Raw genomic sequence first — 23231 nt, 5'->3', positions numbered from 1 at the left:
GCATGACCATACACTTTCCAACATTATATTTCATTTGCCACTTCTTTGCCGATTCCCCTAAACCATCTAAGTCTCTCTGCAGGTTCTCTGTTTCCTCAACACTATCTGCTCCTCCACCTATCTTTGTATCATCGGCAAATTTAGCCACAAATCCATTAATCCCAGAGTCCAAATCAATGACATACAGCATAAAAAGCTGTGGTCCAAACACATACCCCTGTGGAACTGCACTGGTAAACGGCAGTCAGCCAGAATAGGATCCCTTTATTCCCACTCTCTGTTTTCTGCTGATCAGACAATGCTCCACCCATGCTAGTAACTCTCCTGTAATTCCATGGGCTTTTATCTTTCTAAGCAGCCTCATGTACGACACTTTATCAAATACCTTCTGAAAATCCAAGTACACCATATCTACTACATCTCCTTTGTCTACCCTACTTTTAATTTCCTCAAAAAATTGCAGTAGGTTAGTCCAGAAGGATTTTCCTTTGAGGAAACCATGCTAGCTTTGGCTTATCCTGTCATGTGCCTCCAGATACTCCGTAATGGTGATTTAGATGCATATCATATTTTTTTTTACTGAGTTAAGTATTGTATGTAATTAGTTTTGCTACAACAAGTGTATGGGACATTGGAAAAAAGTTGAATTTCCCCATGGGGATGAATAAAGTATCTATCTATCTATCTATTCTAATAACTTCCCAAATCTAATGTCAGGCTAACAGGTCTATAGTTTCCTTTCTGCTGCCTCCCACCCTTTTTAATTAGCAGACTAACATTTGCAATTTTTCAGTCATCTGGTACAGAGCTAGAATCTATCAATTCTTGAAAGATCATTGTTAATGCCTCCACAATCTCTCCAGCTACTTCCTTCAGAACCCAAGGGTGCACTCCATCAGGTCCAGGAGATTTATCCACCCTCAGACCATTAAGTTTCCTGAGCACCTTCTCAGTTGTAATTTTCACTGCACACACTTCACTTCCCTGCACTCTTGAATATCTGGTATACTGCAGATGTCTTCCACTGTGAAGACTGATGCAAAATACACATTCAGTTCCTCTTCCATCTCTGCTTCTCTCATTACAATATCTCTAGTGTCATTTTCTATTGGTCCTATATCTACCCTCAACTCTCATTTACTCTTTATATACTTCAAAAAGCTTTTAGTATCTTCTTTGATGTTAGTTGCCAGCTTCCTTTCATAATTCATCTTTTCCTTCCTAAGGACCTTCTTAGTTTCCTTCTGCAAGTTTTTAAAAGCTTCCCAATCCTCTATCTTCCCACTGGCTTTGGCTTCCTTGTAGGCCATCTCTTTTGCTTTTACTTTGGCTCTGACTTCACTTGTCAGCTACAGTAGTATCCTTCTTCCAATTGAAAATTTCTTCTTATTTGGAATATATCTGTCTTGCACTTCCCTCATTTTTCGCAGAAGCTCCAGCCATTGCTGCTCTGCTGTCCTCCCTTTCCAGTGTCCCTTTCAAGTGAACCTTAGCAAGTTCCACTCTTATGCAATTGTAATTTCCTTCATTCCACTGAAACATTGACACATTGGAATTTAGTTTCTCCTTCTCAAGTTTCAAAGTGAACTCGATCATATTGTGATCACTGTTCCCTAAGGGTTCCTCAAACTTAAGCTCTCTTATCACCTCAGAAGCATTGAACAACACCCAATCCAGCACAGCCGAACCCCTAGTGGGCTCAACAACAAGCTGTTCTAAAAAGCCATCCTTTAGACATTCGACAAATTCTCTCTCTTGAGGCCCAGTACTGGCCTGGATTTCCCAATCTACTTTCATGTTAAAACCCCCAACAATTATCATGACATTGCCCTTCTGATACGCCTTTTCTATCTCCTGCTGTAATTTGTAATCCACAGTCCGGCTGCTGTTTGGAGGCCTGTATACAACTGCCATCAGGGTCCTTTTACCTTTTCTCCTTAACTCAACCCTTAAAAACTCTACACCTTCCGATCCTATATCATCCCTTTCTAATGATTTAATATTATTTCTTATAGATAGGGCCACACCACCCCCTCTGCCTTCTAGCCTATCTTTCCAATACACCGTAAATCCTTGGACGTTCTGCTCCCAATGATAGCCATTCGTTAGCCAAGTTTCAGAGATGGTCACAACATCATACTTGCCAATCTGTAGCTGAATTTCAAGATCATCCATTTTATTTCTTAAGCTGCGTGCATTCAAATATAACATCTTCAGTCCAGTATTTGTTGCTTTCTGTTTTAACTGCACCACGCCTCTATTGCCCTGTAACTCATCCGACTTGCTGTGATTATGCCTCATCTTCTGCCTGTCCTTTCTATCATCTCTGTTGCACACTATCTTTGATTTATTTCTGTTTTCCCCTTCCTCAGCCCTATCGTTCCAGTTCCCATCCCCCTGCCAAATTAGTTTAAACCTTCCTGAACAACTCCATTAAACCTGCCTGCTAGGATATTGAACCCCTTTGGGTTCAGGTGTAACCCGTCCTTTTCGTACAGGTTGTACCTCCCCCAGAAGAAGCCCCAATGATCCAGGAACCCGAAGCCCTGCCCCCTACACCAGTCTCTCAGCCACACATTAATATGCCTGATCATGCTATTCTTGCACTCGTTAGCTCGTGGCACAGGCAGCAATCCTGAGATTACTACCCTGGAGGTGCTGCTTTTCAGCTTCCTACCCAACTCCCTGAATTCTCTCTTCAGGACCTCCTTCCTTTTTTTACCTATGTGATTGGTACCAACATGTACTAAGACTTCTGGCTGTTCACCCTCTTCCTTCAAAATACTCTGCACCCGATCCGAGACATCCTGGCACCTGGGCATCTGGGAGGCAACACACCATGCGGGTACCTCTATCAGGCTCACTTCAACTGCTGCAACGTAACTGTCGAATAACCACACAAGTTTGTATGCTCCTGTCAGAAATAAAAGGCAAACATAACATGTTCGTGAATGTTTGATTTTCAAGAGTGATTAAGACAAAGTGGGAGGTACATAGCAGGTATAGGCAGGAAGGAAGAAGTGAGGTTTTTGAGGAGTATAAGAAATGCAAGAGAATGGATGGGATGAGTATGGAGGGATGTGGTCAGGGTGCAGATCAATTGGACGAGGCACCTTAACAGTTAGGCATAGATGGGCTGAAGGGCCTGTTTTGAAGTTGTAATGTTCTATAACTTCCCAGGGTTGGAGTGATAATTTATGTTTGGCCTTTGGAATACTCAATCTTTTTTCTTGAGCTTAAATGTTGTGAAGCAGCTTCTACATGTCAAATCATGGATTGTATGCAATGATGTCACAATATTGGACTGTATCCATATGTGATAGTACAAGGTGCTTTAAATACATTCTGGCTTTCCAATCATCTTTTAATTGATGAGTAACTTTTTGTAATGTTTCTAATTTTAACTGTAAAGTTTCACCTCTTTCTTCACTTCACTATGAATGATAGAAGCTGAGCTGTGATGTTTATAACTGAGGTATGGAGTGCACAATTCAGGCGAAGCAGCTTCAACAGGGTTTCCTTTCACTGTGTTTACTCCGAGATCTTTGGTCTCAATTGTACAGTGTGTGTCCTCAATTAGTTCCTCACCTCTAGTGAACTGTAAAATGGACAGATTGATACACATAGAAATGAGGAGCACAAACAAACAAGTTGTTCGTACAATAACTTGCCACACCAATGTGCACTGTAACAGTCCATAAAGGGATGACACCTAAATGCATTAAACTGGGCCAGCACAACCGTGTAGCAGTTAGTGTAATGCTTTTACACTGCCAGCAACCCAAGCTGAAATCCCATCACTATCTGTAAGGAGTTTGCACGTTCTACCCATTACTGTGTGGATTTCCTCCCACATTCCAAAGATGTATGAGTTAGTAGGTAAATTGCTCAGATGGGTGTAATTGGGAGGCACGAGCTCACTGGGCCTGCAAATAAATAAATAAATGACTACTGTTCACGATGAAAATTATGCCTATGATGTTATTTTCTGTTCTAATATCAACGTTGGTTTTGTAGGGCAATGAGTGTGTACAGAGCCATAAGACCATAAACCATAAGAGCAGAATTAGGCCGTTTGACCAACTGAGTTCACACCCCCATTCCATCAAGGTTATTTTATTATCCCTCTCAATCTTATTGCCCTGCCTTTGCCCTGTAACCTTTGATGCCCTGATAATCAAGAAACTATTAACCTCTGCTTTAAATATACCTAACAGAGCCAACCTGTCTACCTAAACAAATAAATTGATGACAATATCATAAACACAAGAGATTCTGCAGATGCTGAAAATCCAGAGAAACTCACACAAAATACTGAAGGAACTCAGCAGGTCAGGTAGCATCTATGGAGGTGAATAAATAGTTGATGTTTCAGGTAGGGACCCCTCCTAGGGAAGGAGGAAGATACCAGAATAAAAAGGGGGGAGGGAGGGGATGTAGGACTAACTAGAAAATGATAGGTGAAGCCAGGTAGGTGGGAAAGGTAAAAGATTGCAGTAGAAGGAATCTGATAGAAGAGGAGAATGGATCATAGGAGAAAGGGAAGAAGGAGGGGCACTAGGCAGAGGTAATAGGCAGATGAGGTGAAAAGGTAAGAGACCAGAGCGGAGAATAGCTGAAGAGGGAGGGGTGGGAATTTTTTTTACCCGAAGGAAGAGCTGATGTTCATGCCAACAGGTTGGAGGATATCCAGACGGAATATTAAGTGTTGCTCCTCCATCCTGAGAATGGCCTCGTCATGGCAAAAGAGGAACCCATGGACTGACACGTCGAGATGGGATGAGGTTAGGAATTAAAATATTTGGCCAGCGGGAAATTCCGTTCATGGTGGATGGAGCAGAGGTGCTCAACAAAATGGTCTTCCAATTTACAGTGGGCTTCACCAATTTAGAGGAGGCCGCTTCAGGAGTACCAAATACAGTAGCTGGCCCCAACAGATTCACAGGTGAAGGTTGCCTCTCCTGGAAGGACTTATACCTAAAGCAAATACCTAATATATCAGATTAGCTAACTTTAAATAAATAACTAAATATTAATTATGACATTATGAAGAATAGTTGGTAAAGATCAAGGCCTTTTTGGGAACACCATCAATAATGCAGCCTTCACCTCTAGGTTTCCAATAGTATAACAACACTAAGTATATTGTATCAACCCATCTGCAATCCCCAATTGATGGCCCTCTTCTGAAATGGATTCTAGTGTAAGCAATTAGTGTGGCCCACACACAAAAGAAAAACTGAAGGGTCTATCACAAATTGCTGGAGGAACCTAGCAGGCCAGGCAACATCTATGGAAAAGATGATGCTTCCTGATGAGCCCTGGTGAAGGGTCTTGGCCTGAAATTCAACTGTTTACCCTTTTCAATAAATGCTGGCTGGCCTTCTGACCTCCCCCACCATTTTGTGTGTGTTGCTTGGATTTCCAGCATCTACAGATTTTCTCTTCTGAAAAGTCTATCATTTACCTGCAGGTATGTTAGAACTGCGCCTTTCAGAGCCAGACACAAAAAGAAAATTGAGGCAGCAGAAATTTGGAAATGTATTAGAAGTTATAGAGTGAAAACCAAGTTTGTAACCTTTGAACAAAAAATGGTGTCTTGTTCTTGCTCATGCTGGGCCTGCGTAACATAAACAGCAGCAAAGGGAGAGGATTTGAAGGCAAAAACTTCAAAAAATGAAGTCAAAGGAAGGGCAAAGAAAGTTATGTTGAATGACTTCCAATAATGCTATGATTCATACGGGGTTTATTTGGGGCATGTTAATATGCACTTGATTATTGCGGAAGTGACCAAGATCTGTTACTTCTGTTCGGCTGAGCACATTGACCTAACCTTAGTGATGAAGGAATGATAATAAGGTTTATTTGCGCAAATTGGATATCTTATTTAGGAGATAGAGAATTGCCATGACCTGCAAATCCTTGAAACCTGCTGGTCACCTGGCATTATCTTCTTGATCCTTGATCTCCTTTCTTATTAGGAATTGGCTGAATGTGACAATACCTGCCATTAAAGATGCCAATTTACAACAAAAAAATCATAGTTGTTAGTGCAATATATGGCAAATTCTTAACTTAAATTAACTTACATTGAAACTTGAATTCACTTTATCTTCATAATGTTATCTTAATAGGAGCCACACCACCAGGTTCAGGAGCAATTATTAGCCCTCAACCATCAGTCTCTTGAACCAGTGGGGATAACTTCACTTAACTTCAAACACCCAATTATTGAACTGTTCCCACAAGTTATGGACTCACTTTCAAAGATTCTTCATCTCATGTTCTCAATATTTATTGTTTTTTTTATTATTATTACAGTATTATTTCTTTTTTTTTTGTATTTTCACAGTTGTCTTTTGCACATTAGTTGGTTATCCATTCTGTTGTGTGCAGTCTTTCATTGATTCGATATGTTTCTTGTACTTTCTGTGAATGCCCACAAGGAAATGGGTTGTATATTGTGACATGTATGTACTTTAATAATAAATTTACTTTGAATTCAACTTTTGACTTTGACTTCTCACTTTCCCTTTTTTTCTAGCATATAAAACATAGAACAGTACAACAGAGTACAGGCTCATCGACCCATGATCTTGTGCTACCTTTTAACCTACTCTAAACTCAATCTAACCCTTCTCTTCCCCATAGACTTCTATTTTTCTATCATTCGTATGCCAATCTAAGTTTTTTAAATGTCTCTAATGTATCTGTCTCTAACACCACCCCCGGGCCCACACACCCACCTTTCTGTACTTTTTCTTGTCAAGTACGTGGGTTTTGACTGAAAGAAAAAGATGGCTGGAGTCGCTTAGCACTATAGTGCTAGGGTGTTTATTAAGTGTATCGAAAATCAAACACAAAAAAATCAGCTAAAATAGCAAAAGGTAAACAGTCAAAATTTACAAAATCATATCTACCAGAGAACAAACTTTGTTGCAAAGTTTGCAGATGATATGAAGATAGGTGGAGGGGAAGGTAGTTTTGAGGAAGTAGAGAGGCTACAGAAGGATTCGACAGATTAGGAGAATGGGTAAAGCAGCCGTAGTATCGGTAAGTGCATGGTCATGCACCGGTAGAATAAGGCCAGAAGAACATAAGACATAGAAGCAGAATTAAGCCATTTGGCCCATTGAGTCTGCTCCACCATTCAGTCATGGCTGATCCTTTTTTCCCCTGCTCAGCCCCACTCCTCGGCCTTCTCCCCGTAACCTATGACACCGTGGCCAATCAAGAAGCTGCCTGTGGTAACATCTCCAAAAATTAACTACTTCTGGCCAAAGAAATTTCTCTACATCTCTGTTTTAGATAGATGCCCCTGTATCCAGAGGCTCTGCCCTCTTGTCCTAGACTCCCCCACCATGGGAAACATCCTTTCCACACCTACTCTGTCTAGGCCTTTCAACATTCGAAAGGTTTCAATGAGATCCCCCCTCATCCTTCTAAATTCCAGCGAATATAGAGCCAAGAGCCGTCAAATGTATAATCATATAATAACCCTTTTACTCACGGAATCATCATTACAAAACTCTTCTGAACCCTCTCCAATATCTTTTCTTAAATATTGTGCTCAAGACTGTTCACAATACTCGAGGTGAGGTCCCAACAGTGCTTTATAAAGCCTCAGCATCACATCCCTGTTCTTACATTCCAGACCTCGTGAAATGAAGAAATTAAAGAGTAGACTATTTTCTAAATAGAAAGAATATTCAAAAATAAGAAGTGCCAAGGTACGTGGGAGTCCTTGTGTAGGATTCCCTAAAGGCTAATTTGCATGTTGAGTCTGTGGTGAGGAAGGCAAATGTGATGTTAGCATTCATTTCAAAATGACCAGAATATAAAAGCAAGGATGTAATATTGAGACTTTATAAAGCACTGGTGAGGCCTCACTCGGAGTATTGTGAGCTGATTCAGGCTCCTTATCTTAGAAAGAATCTGCTGACACTGGAGAGGGTTCAAAGGATGTTCATAAAAACGATTCCAGGATATAATGGCTTGTCATATGAAGACCGTTTGATGGCTCTGGGCCTATATTCACCAGAATTCAGAAGAATGGGGGGTGGGGTGACTGAAACCTATTGAATGGTGAAAGATCTTGATAGAGTGGATGTGGAAAGGATGTTTCCTATGGTGGGGAAGTTTAGGACTGGAAGACACTACCTCAGAATAGAGGGATGTCCTTTTAGAACAGAGATGAGGAGGAATTTCATTACCAGAAAGTGGTGTATCTGCGGACTTTGTTGCCACAGGCAGCTGTGAAGGCTAAGGTTTTATGAATATTTATGGCGGAGGTTGATAGACTCTTGATTGACCAGGGCATGAAGGGATACAGAGAGAAGGCAAGAGACTGGAGCTGAGAGGAATAATGGATCAGCCATAATGAAATGGTGGAGTGGATTCAATGGGCCAAGCGGCCTAATTCTGCTCCTATATCTTCTGGTCATAACACACAATGGAAAAGCTGTGGAAATGTTCTTAGTAAAGGTGGACATTATCAAAATCAGGTAGAATATCACTAATATACAGTACTGTGCAAGAGATTTAGACACATATGTAAAGCTAGGGGCCTCGGACTGTATTTGTCAACATGGAAGGGAGAACGAGTTTGTAAATCTGGAGGGAGCAAAGGATGTTGGGGATGACGAGGGCGGTGCACCGCGGGAGGGGTGTGGGACAGGTGGCAGAGGAGTGCCAGTGGTAGGGTTCCTTTGACACCAGGCAATGTAATTTGTCTCCAAACAACTGGTTTATTGATCATTACAGAATGTCTTTCTGGTGCTTCCTGCTCCCTCCCCTCTTCTTTGTTCTTTTCCCAACCATGATTCCCCTCTCCCTGCCCCCTTCCCACTCTCAGCCCACAATAGAGACCCATATCAGAATCAGGTTTATCATCACTCACATATGTCATGAATTTTTTTTTGTGTGGCATGCAATATGTAAAATTACTACATTACTGTGCAAAAGTCTTAGGCACCTGAGCTATACATTTGTGCCTACGAATTTTGCACAGTACTGCATATTGTGAAATTTGTTATTTTGCAGCAGCGGTACTGTGCAATACATAAATATTAGAGTAAGTTACAATAAGGGGAGCAAACTAGGAGAAATCTGGGGGCAGATGAGAAGAAGCTGTTTCTAGAACATAGGGTGTTTCTTTAGGCTTCTGTACCTCCTCCCCTCCCAGATGATGACATTTTCAGAATTTAATGTTAACGTTCAAAGTAAAATTGATGAAGTAATAAAGAGTAGCATTGTGATGTTTTTGATCCAAGGTTCTTTTAGAAGTCAGGAGCAAGGCACAAAACTTGTTGTTTCACAATGGTTATTAAGAAGTGGCAGAAGAGAACAAAACTGAACAGAGAGTGACAGGGAAAGCTAAGAATAAACACAGCACTGCTTTGTGTTTAGCTATTCTATACTCAGAGATAAGGAAAAAATCCATTCAATTTTATAGATAAAAATTAACCAATTAGGAAATACTTCTTCAATACTGCAGTACCAAGTCAATCAATGAAAAAACACTTATTCACTTAACGCAGAACAAAAAAGCTTCCAGAGTCAGGTCCAACAAAAGTTACTCAATGTGATGTTAAGTATTACTCCCTCATGTTAGTCCAGCACAAATAAAAAAAAACCCAAAATGAAGTGAATATCAAAATCTTTAAAACAAAAAGTGCTGAAGCTGTCAGTAGGCCAGGCAGCTTCTGTGGAAAGGGGAAGTTACTGTTTCAGGCCCAATATAATTTGTCAGGCCGTGTGCTCTGCACCCCAGAACATTAACTGTCCTCTTGCCCTGGAGGCTGCCTGACCTGTTGCATCTTTCTAGCATTCCATGAATTCTTCTGAGTCATTTTTGGCTACACCCACCAAATCCTCCAGGAATCAGAAGGATGTGGTTAACCAACACATGGGAATATCACCGTCCTAAATTCACGTGATTTTCTTTTTTTTAAATATTTTGAGATATACAGTGAAATAGGCCCTTCCGGCACTTTGAACCACGCTGCCCAGCAACCCCCAATTTAACCCTAGCCTAATCATGGGACAATTTGCAATGACTAATTAACAGGACTCTACAGGGAGGACATACAAACTCCTTTCAGAGGACGTTGAAATTGAACTCCGAACTCTAACGCTGCAAGCTGCAATAGGGTCATCTTGTCGTGGTGGAGAAAGTTGTTTGGTCCTGAGATCCCGAGAGTGATGCCGTCTGGAGCTATAGGTAGGGCCACCCATGGCGGTAAGGCCGAGGGTGAGGTCCCTGACAAAGAACAATCCAACCAAGACCTCAACGGTGGTACAGGCGGATGATGCTGCTTTTCTGTGACAGTGCTCTGTGTTGATATGCTCCATGGTGGAGAGAGTTTTACTGATGATTGAGCTGGATTAATAAGATATATGCCTACAGACATTTAAACATATGGAAGATGCTACATAATCATAAATAATTAGATCAATCTTCTCCAATTAACAAACTCAAAGGGTATTTTACCAACTATTTTATAAATTCTTACGAGCTTTTGAAAATGGGCATCAGAAACTTGGAACCTGTCTCCTGTAAAGAACTAAATTTTGATATGCAGCTCTGCTACACTTGGATGTCATTCTATTTTTGGCAATGTTTCTGACAGCTGAGAGCTCTTTTGGTTTATGAGTCATAGGCATCAACTGCAGAGTTTCAGATAACGATTCATTTGGAAGATAGAGAAGCTGCTACGAACTGGCATTAGTAGATAATCTTGAAGGGATTAATCATGAGAATTTGTCACACTTCTAGGCAGATCACTTTTTCTCATTTTGTATGACTGTAGTGCTTCAGAGAAGATTATTCTAAGTATCTGTCACAGAACCTAGTTTGTGTTTTATGTGCTCCTGTTGCATACAGTTCCTCCAGCAGAACCACAGCCTTGTTGCGTTTTGGAGCCTTGCACGCCTTAATGACCCAGAGAGCAATGCTGGCTAGTCGGGCTTTATGCTTTGGCTCTTGGTAAGGTCACTCACGCCAAACAGATCAAAGGGTAGAGGCCAGAAAAAGAGTGGTCCACCAGTCCTCCAGTTTCAGGGGTTCACCTCAGGGCTAGCAACATTGACTGGTCAATGTTGGGCTCATTCCAGCAGCCCAGTCAGCAGTGGGACCAGAGCACAGCAATGAGGCTTTACGCAGGTTGGCAACGCTTGTTTAAAAGGAGATCTTTGTGGGTGTTTGGACTCATTTTGGCAGCTCAAACAGCAGCGGGAGCAGAGCACAGTGATTTAAATAAGAATAAAGAAGAGACAAGTGGGGCGGCCATTGTTGGGAGTAGGCCAGAGGGGAGAGTAGGAGTGTCAGGCTTTGGCTCAAAGGAGGCTTCGGCTTGAAAGAGGTGTTGGCTCTGGGTAACTTTCTGCTAAGATTCCCTTTCTTTTTCTTTTACTGTATCTAGTGTTGTAAATGGCCATTGTGTGTTCTTCATGCCAGATGTTGGAGTCCTGGGAGAGCAAGAATCGCCCAGAGAACTACATTTGCATGAAGTGCATCCAGCTGCAGCTCCTTGAAGACCGTGTGAGGGATCTGGAGCAGCAGCTGGATGACCTTCGACTTGGACGGGAGTGTGAAGAGATAATCAATCAGAGTTACAGGGAAGAAGTCATCCTTAAGTAGCTGGAGGTGAGTAACTAGCTGACTGTCAGGAGAAATGGAAATGTGAATAGGCAGTTAGCGCAGACCACCCTGTGGCCATTCCCTTCAATAATAAGTAAAGCATTTTGGATACTTTTGTGGGGGATGACCTCCCAGTGGAGTGGAACTGAATGTGGATCCATAGTGCAGAAGGTAAAGAGGGAGAAGAGGGGAGGGGTGGTGATATGGGACTCACTAGTCAAAGGAACACATGGGAGATTCTGTGGATGTGAATGGGACACCCGGAAGGTATGTTACCTCCCAGGTGCCAGGGTCAGGGACATCTGGGATCATGTCCACAGCATTTTGGAGGGGGAAGAAGAGTAGCCAGATGTCTTGGTACATATTGGTACCAATGATATAGGAAGGAAAAGCAAAGAGGTGCTGAAGAGAGAATTTAGAGAGCTAGGCAGAAAGCAGAGAAGCAGGACCTCCTGGACCATAATTTCTGGTTTGTTTCCTGTGCCAGTGAGGGCAGACACAGGCTGAGAAGGGGAGAGGGCTTCAGGTTCCTGGATCATCAGGATCTCTTCTGGGGAAGGTATGACCTGTACAAAAGTGATGGGTTACACTTGAACCCGAGGGGGACCAATATTCTCGTGAGCAGGTTTGTTTGAGGTGTTGGGGGTGGGGTAGGGGGAGGGTGGGAACTGGAGTGAAGGCATTCAGGATAAGACAGATGGTAAAAAGGCAAAGATAGCTTGCAGTCTGCCTGTCAGGAAGGAGGGGGGCAGATGATGGGACAAAATTACAGTCTCTAGGTTTAGTATCGGTGCATTAGGGATGCAGAATCAGAAATACAGTACTCAGAGCGTTATATGTCAATGCACGGAAGAAATAAGGTCTTATTGCACTATTACAGATGGTCAGGTATGATGTGGCCATCACTGAATCGTGACTGAAGGATGGTTGTAGTTGGGAGCTGAAAGTCCAAAGTTACACGTTGTATTGGAGGGTAAGGAAGGCAAGGCAGAGGAGATGGCGTGGCTCTGCTGGTAAAGAACGGCATCAAATCAGTAGAAAGTTGTGACATAGGATCAGAAGATGTTGAAACCTTGTGTGTCGAGTTAACGAGGTAGGAGGCAGTGAGTTTGAATAAAATGATCCTTCTCTGGTTGGCTGCCAGTGACTAGTGATGTTCTGTAGGGACCACTTCTTTTTTTTACTGTATATCAATGAATTAGATGATGAAATAGATGGCTTTGTTGCCATAGATGATACGAAGATTGGGAGGCCTTGTACAGAGCACCCTAAAAGTTAACTTGCAGGTTGAGTCATGGTGAGGAAGGCAAATGCAATGTTAGCATTCACTTCAAGAGGTCTAGAGTAAAAGAGCAGGGATATGATGCTGAAGCTTTACAAGCTATTGGTGAGGCCTCACCTTGAGTATTGTGAACAGTTCTGGGCTCCTCATCTAAGAAAAGATGTGCTGTCATTGGTGAAGGTTCAGAGGAGGTTTACAAGGAAGCATGATTCTGGGAATGAAAGGGTTATCATATGAGGAATGTTTGATGGCTCTGGGTCTGTACTCACTGGAATTTGGAAGGTTGAGGTGGGATCTCATTGAAACCTTTTGAATGTTGAAAAGCCTAGGCAGCGTAGATGTGAAAAGGATGTTTCCCATGGTGGGCCGGTGGGGGGGGGGGGGGGGGGAGGTTTCTAGGACAAGAGGGCACAGCCTGAGGATAGAGGCGCATCCATTTAAAACAGAGATGCTGAGAAATTTCTTTAGCCAGAGTGTGTTGAATTAGTGGAATTTATTACCACGTGCAGCTGTGGAAGCCAGGTCGTTGGGTGTATTTAAGGCAGAGATTGATAGGTTCTTGATTGGACACGGCGTCAAAGATTACCGGGAGAAGGCCAGTGAGTGGGGCAGAGGGAAAAAAAGATCAGCCATGACTGAATGGTGGAGCAGATTCAATTGACCAAATGGCCTAATTCTGCTTCTTCGTGTTATGGTCTTATGGTAAAAAAATTGTTACAGAAATAGCAATGAAGAATCCTTCTACATCTGTAGTGATGGAGGACCTTCATTGTTGCCCTAAATGCCAATGGTGTAACAGGCAGGAAGTTAAGTAAGTTGCCCTCAGTTGACTTAGAGGTTTAATTATTCTGAGCATGCTTTGCAAACCTTCACCAAAGCATAAACTCGGTACCATAAAACCATAGAACACTACAGCACAGTACAGGCCCTTCAGCCCTCCATGTTGTGCCGACCCAGAGAATCCTTAAGAAAAAAGTACTAAACCCACACTACCCCATAACCCTCTATTTTTCTTTTATCCATGTGCCTGTCCAAGAGGTTCTTAAATACCCCTAATGTTTTAGCCTCTACCACCATCCCTGGCAAGTCATTCCAGGCATTCACAACCCTCTGTGTAAAAAACTTACCCCTGATGTCTCCCCTAATCTTCCCTCCCTTAATTTTGTACATATGCCCTCTGGTGTTTGCTATTTGTGCCCTGGGAAACAGGTACTGACTATCCACCCTATCTATGCCTCTCATAATCTTGTAGACCTCTATCAAGTCCCCGCTCATTCTTCTACGCTCCAAAGAGAGAAGTCCCAGCTCTGCTAACCTTGCTTCATATGACTTGTTCTCCAAACCAGGCAACATCCTGGTAAATCTCCTCTGCACCCTCTCCATAGCTTCCACATCCTTCCTATAATGAGGTGACCAGAATTGAACACAATAAAATTACCTTCACATTATCCCTGATACCTAACTCATACATCATTCATAACCTTGATGCATAAATCAAGGAGCAACATGGTAGTGTAGTGATTAGCGCGACACTTTACAGTACCAATGACCCAGGTTCAATTCCCACCGCTACCTGTAAGGAGTTTGTACGTCCTGCCCGAGACCCACGTAAGTTTTTTCTGAGTGCTCCAGTTTCCTTCCATATTCCAAAGACGTACTGGTTAGTATATTAATTTATCATTGTAAATTGTCCCATAATTAGGCTCGGATTAAATTAGGGGGATTGCTGAGAGACGTAGCTTGAAGGGCCAGAGGACCTGTTCCTCTCCATAAATAAGAAAGTAAATAAAATAACTCATGGCCTCTTCTGCTGCCATGATGAGGCCACTTTCAGGTTGGAGAGGGAACACATACTTCACCTGGGTAGCCTCTAACCTGGAGGATGGAGACAAGAGTTTAACAATGGCCTATGCTCCACTGGGAGCTCTTTAGCTCAAATGAGAAGAAGCCTCCAACCTGATGGCATCAACACTGATCTTTCTAACTTCTGATTATTTCTCCCCTTCTCCATTTTCTCATTTTCCAATTCCCCATTCTGGTTCTCTTATAACTCTTTCCCCTCTCCTCACCTTTTCAACACCTATCTCATTCCCGAGGGATAACAAATCAGCTAGGATGGAATGGCAGAGCTGACTTGATGGGCGAAATGGCCTAATTCTGCTCCTATGTCATAGAAAGAATAAATTAATTAATTTTGTGTTTGCAGAAAGGAAAACAAAATTCACCCCAAGCTTGCGCCTGGCAGTCCCTTGCAATATGGAATAAACAGCCAACTGCTTGGAGCATTAGACAAAACTTTTAGTGTACGCATGAGGATTTGACTGCTACACTGAATGTGTAACAGTCAATAAGACACCGTAGTCATGGCTGTTCAGGGTCTCACAGGTCCAGAGCAAGTGCTCAGCAAGGAAGAGCCAGGGGAGGGGAAATTAAAACAAGGATCTGAATCCAAACACTTCAGTTTTTCACCATTGCACTTTATACTGTCTTGTGTCTCAGTGCTGAAGTGTTCCCTGTGCTGATGCAGTGCACAGTCTACAGTAGAAACCCAGCAATCTCTAAACCACAGAGGACTTCAATCAAGCTATTAGAGGAGTGACAGAGAAAACTGCCTCTCATTTTATTGTATCACATAGGAATCTCAGGAAGAGATCCAAAGTAATCTATTGACAAACTGCAACACATTCAGAACACAACTGCTAGACTTTTAACCAAAAACCAGGATGAGGGAACATATCACTCCCATCATAACTACTCTGCATTGGCTTCCTGTATCTTTTAGGATTAATTGTAAAGTTTTCTTACTCGTATTTAAATCTCTTAATGGTCTGGGACTGGACTACATCACAGGACGCTGTTTTTTATAATCTTAGTCTTCTTTTACCAGGCTCTTCAATGTATTTATCTATCTTTCTAACTATTTATTTATTTGTTTATCTATCTATCTATTTATTTATTTATTTATTATTTTTTCCTTTCTTTTTGTATTTGAACAGTGTTTTCTTTTGCACATTAGTTATTTGCCTGTTCTGTTGGTTCTATTGTGTTACTTGCATTTACTGTTAATGCCTGCAAGGAAATGAATCTCGGGGTTGTACATACATGGTTACATAAATATACTTTGATAATAAATTTACTTTAAAATTTCATAAACGATTCAGCAGATATTTTTATCATGATTGTTAGCCGTCAAAAATCAGTTCATGTAGAAAATTCCGAGGGCAGAATTCAGTGTTCGCTGAGGTTGCAAATGTCTCTTTCAGTAATCTAACAAATGTAAACTTGTTTTTCTTTCGCTGTTTGTCCTGTCAACACAATTTAGAGTGCTCAACGATCCTATCCTATTCATGACACCGCACAAAACTGTCAGTGGGATAGGTTAAAGTGTAACAGGGGGCCAAAATCGAAAAGGGTGATGAATACAGGACTGAAGGTGTTATGTTTGATTGCGCGTAATATACAGAATAAGGTAGATGATCTTGTCACACATTTAGAAATTGGTAGGTATGACATTTTGGACATCACTAAGTCATGGCTGAAAGAAGATCATAATTGGAAGATTAACATCCAAGGATACACATTGTATTGAAAGGAAAGGCAAGTAGACAGAATGGGTGAGTAGCTCTTTTGATAAAAAATTAAATCAAATCCTTAGAAAAAGGTGACATAGGATCAGAAGATGTAGTATCCTTGTGAGTAGAGTTAAGTAACTACAAGGGTAAAAAGAGCCTGATAGGAGTTATATACAGGCCTCAGAACAGTTGCCAGGATGTGGGCTACAAGTGACATTGGGAGATAGAAAAGGCATGTCAAAATGCCCATGCTGCGATAATCATGAGGAATTTCAATATGCAGGTAGATTGGGAAAATCAGGTCAAAGTCAAAGTCAAGTTTATATCAGAGTACATACATGTCACCAGATACAACCCTGAGATTCTTTTTCCTGTGGGCATACTTAGCAAATCTATGGAACAGTAACTGTGAAATGTAAACATAGGAACTGTAAACCATGAAAATGCAGATATAAATAAATAGCAATAAATAACATGCCTGAAATAACAATATAAGAGTCCTTTAATGAGTGTAACTATCCCCTTTTGTTCAAGAGCCTGATGGTTGAAGGGTAATAACTGTTCTTGAACCTGTGGTGCGAGTCCTGAAGCTCCTGTACCTTCTACCTGGGGGCAGCAGTGAGAAAAGCGCGTAGCCTGGGTGGTGAGGATCTTTGATGATGGATGCTGCTTTTCTACGACAACATTTCATGTGGATGTGCTCAATGTTTGGGAAGGCTTTACCTGTGATGTACTGAGCCAAATCCACCTCCTTTTGTAGGTTTTTCCACTCAAAGGCATTGCCCATACAGGCTGTAATGCAACCAGTCATCACACTTTCTACCACACATCTATAGACGTTTACCAAGGTCCTCACTCATAATAATTTCTCTTTTGTCTCCTCCCACTCCCTCCAAACAAAAGGTGTAGCCACGGGCACTCATATGGGTCCCAGCTATACCTGCCCATTTGTCGGCCACGTAGAACAGTCCATGTTCCAAGCCTACACTGGTGGCCGCAGCCCCCCCCCCCCCATTTTTCCTTTGCTACATCGATGACTGTATTGGTGCTGCTTCCTGCACCGATGTGGAACTAATCAACTTCATCCACTTTGCCTCCAACTTCCACCCTGCCCTCAAATTTACCTGGTCCATTTCCGACACCTCCCTCCCCTTTCTCTCTGACTCTGGAGACAGCTTATCTACTGACATCTATTAAAAACCCAGGGGCTCTCACAGTTATTTAGACTATACCTCCTCCCACCCTGTTACCTGTAAAAATACCATCCCCTTCTCTTAATTCCTCCAGCTCCACCAGATCTGCTCTTAGGATGAGGCTTTTCATTCCAAAATGAAGGAGGTGCCCTGCTTCTTCAAAGAAAGGGGCTTATCTTCCTCCACCATCAACGCTGCCCTCAACCGCAGCGTTTGAGTTCTGTACAGAGACGAGTACACCTCCTGGAGCAGTGAGTTGAACACCGGCCCGGCCTTTGCCTCCAGCCCCGACACCCTCTGGCTAAAGCAATTCCTCTGCATCTCTGTTTTAGATGGACACCCCTCTATCGTAAGGCTGTGCCCTCCTATCCTAGACTCCCCCACCATGGGAAACATCCTTTTCACATTTCCTCTGTCCTGGTCTTTCAACTTTTGAAAGGTTTCAATGAGATCCCACTTCATCCTAATAAATTCCAGCGAGGACAGACACAAAGCCATCAAATGTTCCTCGTATGATAACCTTTTTATTCTGAGAATCATCCTTGTGAACTTCCTCTGAACCCACTCCAATGCCAGCACATCTTTTCTTAGATGAGAAGCCCAAAACTGTTCACAATACTCGAGGTGAGACCTCACCAGTGCCTTATAAAGTCTCAGCATCACATCCCTGCTCTTGTATTCGAGACATCTTGAAATGAATGCTAACATTGCATTTGCCTTCCTCACCACCGACTCTACCTGCAATAGGGCAGAGTTTAGGAGGATGATGGCGCCTAATGGCGACTCCTTTGCTTGCATCTTGGGAAACAGCTCTATTTCTATCTTTAATATCTCTTTTTTCTCTTCTCAGGGTTCTTTTGAAGACCCTAACCTGGTTCTTTGTGGAAATGGAACCCTCTCTCAGGGTCTCATGACCAGCTGCTTTTCAATATGCCAAGGACGCAGCCTGGAGGACTAGTGCACCTTCAGGGTACTAGATTTTCACGGCTCTGGAGGCAGGCAGACTGGAGGTCAGTGCCGCCTGATGCGTCGTGGGAGACGGAAGATTGTAAGCAGCGAGCTGGTGCTCGTGTGTGTGCCCGGAGACCCGAGTTCTTTGGGCACGGAGCTCAGAAAAAGTGATGCAACAGACTTTCAACACGATAAATCAGTGAGTTGTTTTGAAATGTCTCCCTTCTCATTGTGAAATGGGGACACCTCTTTTTCCCTTATTAGGGAGAGAGAGAGCCTGTGGTACGTGGAATTGCCGGGTGAACGAGTCGTCTTTGGGGTACTGCAAGTCTGTGTCTTTATTGACGCTTTGCTGTGTACTTGAGTGCTCGGTGGGGTGGGGGGGGGTGGGAGGATGATTGTCTTGCTGCTGCTTGTGCGTGGGAGGGGGGAGTTGGGGGAGTTTTGGGGTTCTAACATTTAACTGTCATTTATTCTTTGGGGCACTCCTCTGTTTTCATGGATGTTTGCAAAAAAAAAAAGAATTTCAGGATGTATATTGTATACATTTCTCTGACATTAAATGTGCCTATTGAAACCTATTTAGAATATAGTCTGCACATTTATTTCTTCTAGCAAAGTGCACAACCATGCATTTTCCAACATTGTATTTCATTTGCCACTTACTTCCCCATTCTCCTAATCTATCTAAGTCCTTCTGCAGCCAACATGTTTCTTCAACACTCCCTTCCCCTCCACCAATCTTCATATCATCTGCAAACTTGGCAACAAAGCCATCGATTCCATCATCTAAATCATTGATAAACAGCATAAAAAGAAGCGGTCCCACACCGACACCCTGCGGAACACCACTAGTCACTGGCAGCCAACCAGAAAGGGGTCCTTTTATTCCCACACACTGCCTTCTACCATCAGCTATTGTTCTAACCAATAGCTTTCCTGTAATACCATGGGCTCTTAACTTGGAAAGCAGCCTCATGTGTGGCACCTTGTCAAAGGCCTTCTCAAAGTCCAAATATACAACATCCACTGTATCCTCTTGGAGGTTAGGTACTCCATAACCTCATCCTTAACAACTGACTCCAACATCTTCCCAGCCACTGAGGTCAGGCTAACTGGTCTATAATTTCCTTTGCTGTCTTCCTCCTTTCTTAAGGAGTGGAGTGACATTTGCAATTTTCCAGTCCTCTGGCACCATGCCAGGGTCCAATGAGTTTTGAAAGATCATTACTAATGCCTCCACAATCTCTACCGCTACCTCTTTCAGAACCCTAGGGTGCGATTTATCTGGTCAGGGTGACTTATGTACCCTTGGGTCTTTCAGCTTTTTGAGCACCTTCTCACTTGTAATAGTAACTGCACTCATTTCTCTTCCCTCACATCCCTCAACACCTGACACACTTCTAGAGCCTTCCACAGTGAAGACTAATGCAAAATATTAATTTAGTTCATCTGCCATCTTCTTGTCCTCCTCTATTATTTCTCTAGCCTCATTTTCTAATGGTCCTATATCCACTCTTATCTCCCTTGTATTTTTTGCAAACTTGAAAATGCTTTTACTATCTACTTTGATATTGTTTGCTAGCTTGCTTTCTTATTTCATCTTTACTTAAAATTCATCACAATTTTGAGCACCTCTTTTTAACTCCTCATTTGAGATAACAATACAGCTATTTTGTCTCTAAATATATGAGATTAGTATTTGCTAGTGTAATTCTCCTCTCTGCCACTTCAACAGCAATTCCCTAAGAATAGGGAACAATACACCAAGTAGGATTGAAGTGATGAGTTATAATGGTCTCAAAGGTTCTATATTTCTTATATTTTCAGCCCTATCAACTGTAATGATTTGTGTAATGCATCCCTTTGGTTTCTATTTCCCAGCACAAGAGATTCTGCAGGTGCTGGCAATCCAGAGTAACATACTGTGATATTGTTTGCTAGCTTGCTTTCTTATTTCATCTTTTCCCTGCTCATGATTCTTTTAGTTGCTCTCTGTAGGTTTTTAAAAGCTTCCCAATCCTCTGTCTTACCACTACTTTTTGTGTTGTTGTATGCGCTCCCTTTTGCTTTTATATTAGCTTTGACTTCCCTTGTCAGCCATAGTTATACTATTTTGCCATTTGAGCATTTCTTCATTTTTGGAACATAGCTATCCTGCACCTTTCTCATTCTTCCCGGGAAGTCAAGCCATTGCTGCTCTGCTGTCATCACTGCCAGTAGCTCCTTCCAATTCATTTTGGCCAACTCCTCTCTCATACAATTTAGTTTCCTTTACTCCACTGAAACACTGCTACATCAGACTTTACTTTCTCCCTATCAAATTTGAAGTTAAACTCAATTATATTGTGATCATTGCCTCCTAATAGTTATTTTACCTTAAGCTCCCTAATCACCTCTTGTTCATTACATACCACCCAATCTAGTACAGCTGATCCCCTGGTAGACTCAACAACAAACTGCTCTAAAAATCATCTCCTAAAAACATAGAAACATAGAAAACATTCAGCACAATACAAGTCTTTCGGCCCAGGAATCTGTGCCGAACATATCCCTATCTTAGAACTATCTAGGCTTTACCCATAACCCTCTATTCTTCTAAGCTCCACGTAGCCATCCAGGAGTCTCTTAAAAGACCCTATCATTTCTGCCTCCACCACCGCCCCTGGCAGCCCATTCCACGAACGCACCGCTCTCTGTGTAAAAAACGTACCCCTGGCATCCCCTCTGTACCTACTTCCAAGCACCTTAAAACTATGTCCTCTCGGGCCAACCATTTCAGCCCTGAGAAAAAGCCTCTGACTATCCACATGATCAATGCCTCTCATTATCTTACTTTACTTTATTGTCATCAAACAATTGATACTAGAGCGTACAATCATCACAGCGATATTTGATTCTGTGTTTCGCGCTCCCTGAAGTACAAATCAAAGTAAATATAATAAAAATTTAAATTATAAATCATAATTAGAAAATAGAAAAGGGAAAGTAAGGTAGTGCAAGTCAGGTCCGGATATTTGGAAGGTACGGCCCAGAACCGGGTCAGGATCCGTTCAGCAGTCTTATCACAGTTGGAAAGAAGCTGTTCCCAAATCTGGCCGTACGAGTCTTCGTGCTCCTGAACCTTCTCCCAGAGGGAAGAGGGACAAAAAGCGTGTTGGCTGGGTGGGTCAAGTCCTTGATTATCCTGGCAGCACTGCTCCAACAGCGTGCGGTGTAAAGTGAGTCCAAGGATGGAAGATTGGCTTGTGTGATGTGCTGGGCTATATTCACGATCTTCTGCAGCTTCTCCCGGTCTTGGACAGGACAACTTCCATACCAGGTTGTGATGCACCCTAGAAGAATGCTTTCTACTGTTCATCTATAAAAATTAGCGAGGGTTTCAGGGGACAGGCCAAATTTCTTCAGCTTTCTCAGGAAGTAAAGGTGCTGATGGGTTTATACACCACTATTAAGTCACCTCCGTCGCTCTAAGGAGAAAAGGCCGAGTTCACTCAACCTATTCTCATAAGGCATGCTCCCCAATCCAGGCAACATACTTGTAAATCTCCTCTGCACCCTTTCTATGGTTCCCACATCCTTCCGATAGTGAGGCGACCAGAATTGAGCACAGTATTCCAAGTGGGATCTGACAAGGGTCCTATATACATAGAAACATAGACATAGAAAATAGGTGCAGGAATAGGCCATTCGGCCCTTCGAACCTGCACCGCCATTCAGTATGATCATGGCTGATCATCCAACTCAGAACCCTGTACCTGCTTTCTCTCCATACCCCCTGATCCCTTTAGCCACAAGGGCCATATCTAACTTCCTCTTAAATATAGCCAATGAACCGGCCTCAACTGTTTCCTGTGGCAGAGAATTCCACAGATTCACCACTCTCTGTGTGAAGAAGTTTTTCCTCATCTCGGTCCTAAAAGGCTTACCCTTTATCCTTAAACTTATAGCTGCAACATTATCTCTCGGCTCTTAAACTCAATCCCAGGATTGATGAAGGCTAATGCACTATATGCCTTCTTAACTATAGTGTCAACCTGCGCAGCAGCTTTGAGTGTCCTATGGACTCGGATCCCAAGATCCCTCTGATCCTCCACACTGCCAAAAGTCTTACCATTAATACTATATTCTGCCATCATATTTGACCTACCAAAATGAACCACCTCACTCTTATCTGGGTTGGACTCTATCTGCCACTTCTCAGCCCAGTTTTGCATCCTATCAATGTCCCGTTGTAACCTCTGACAGCCCTCCACACTATCCACAACACACCCAACCTTTGTGCCATCGGCAAATTTACTAACCCATTCCTCCACTTCCTCAACCAAGGCCATTTATGAAAACCACAAGGAGTAGGGGGTCCCAGAACAGATCCCTGAGGCACTCCATTGGTCACCGGCCTCCATGCAGAATATGACTCATCTACAACCACTCTTTGCCTTCTGTGGGCAAGCCAGTTCTGGATCCACAAACCAATGCCCCCTTGGATCCCATGCCTCCTTACTTTCTCAATAAGCCTTGGTACCTCATCCTCAAAAAATTCAATCAGGCTCGTAAGGCACAACCTGCCTTTGAAAAAGCCATGCTGAGTA

General features: G+C 42.5%; 1 long non-coding RNA gene across 1 annotated transcript in view; it reads left to right on the top strand.

The window, feature by feature from the left end:
• The window catches only part of LOC140738943 (uncharacterized), a 39318-nt gene extending 20365 nt beyond the window's left edge, over positions 1-18953 (top strand). Inside the window, exon 3 of the long non-coding RNA XR_012101483.1 lies at positions 18539-18953. This is a non-coding gene — a long non-coding RNA (uncharacterized lncRNA). The remainder of the gene's footprint in view (positions 1-18538) is intronic.
• Positions 18954-23231: the final 4278 nt, after the last annotated feature.

Source organism: Hemitrygon akajei, chromosome 2, assembly GCF_048418815.1.
Source record: "Hemitrygon akajei chromosome 2, sHemAka1.3, whole genome shotgun sequence".
NCBI classification, from domain to species: domain Eukaryota; kingdom Metazoa; phylum Chordata; class Chondrichthyes; order Myliobatiformes; family Dasyatidae; genus Hemitrygon; species Hemitrygon akajei.
The sequence above is the reverse complement of the archived record's forward strand: the minus strand, read 5'-3'. Positions and strand labels throughout refer to the sequence as shown.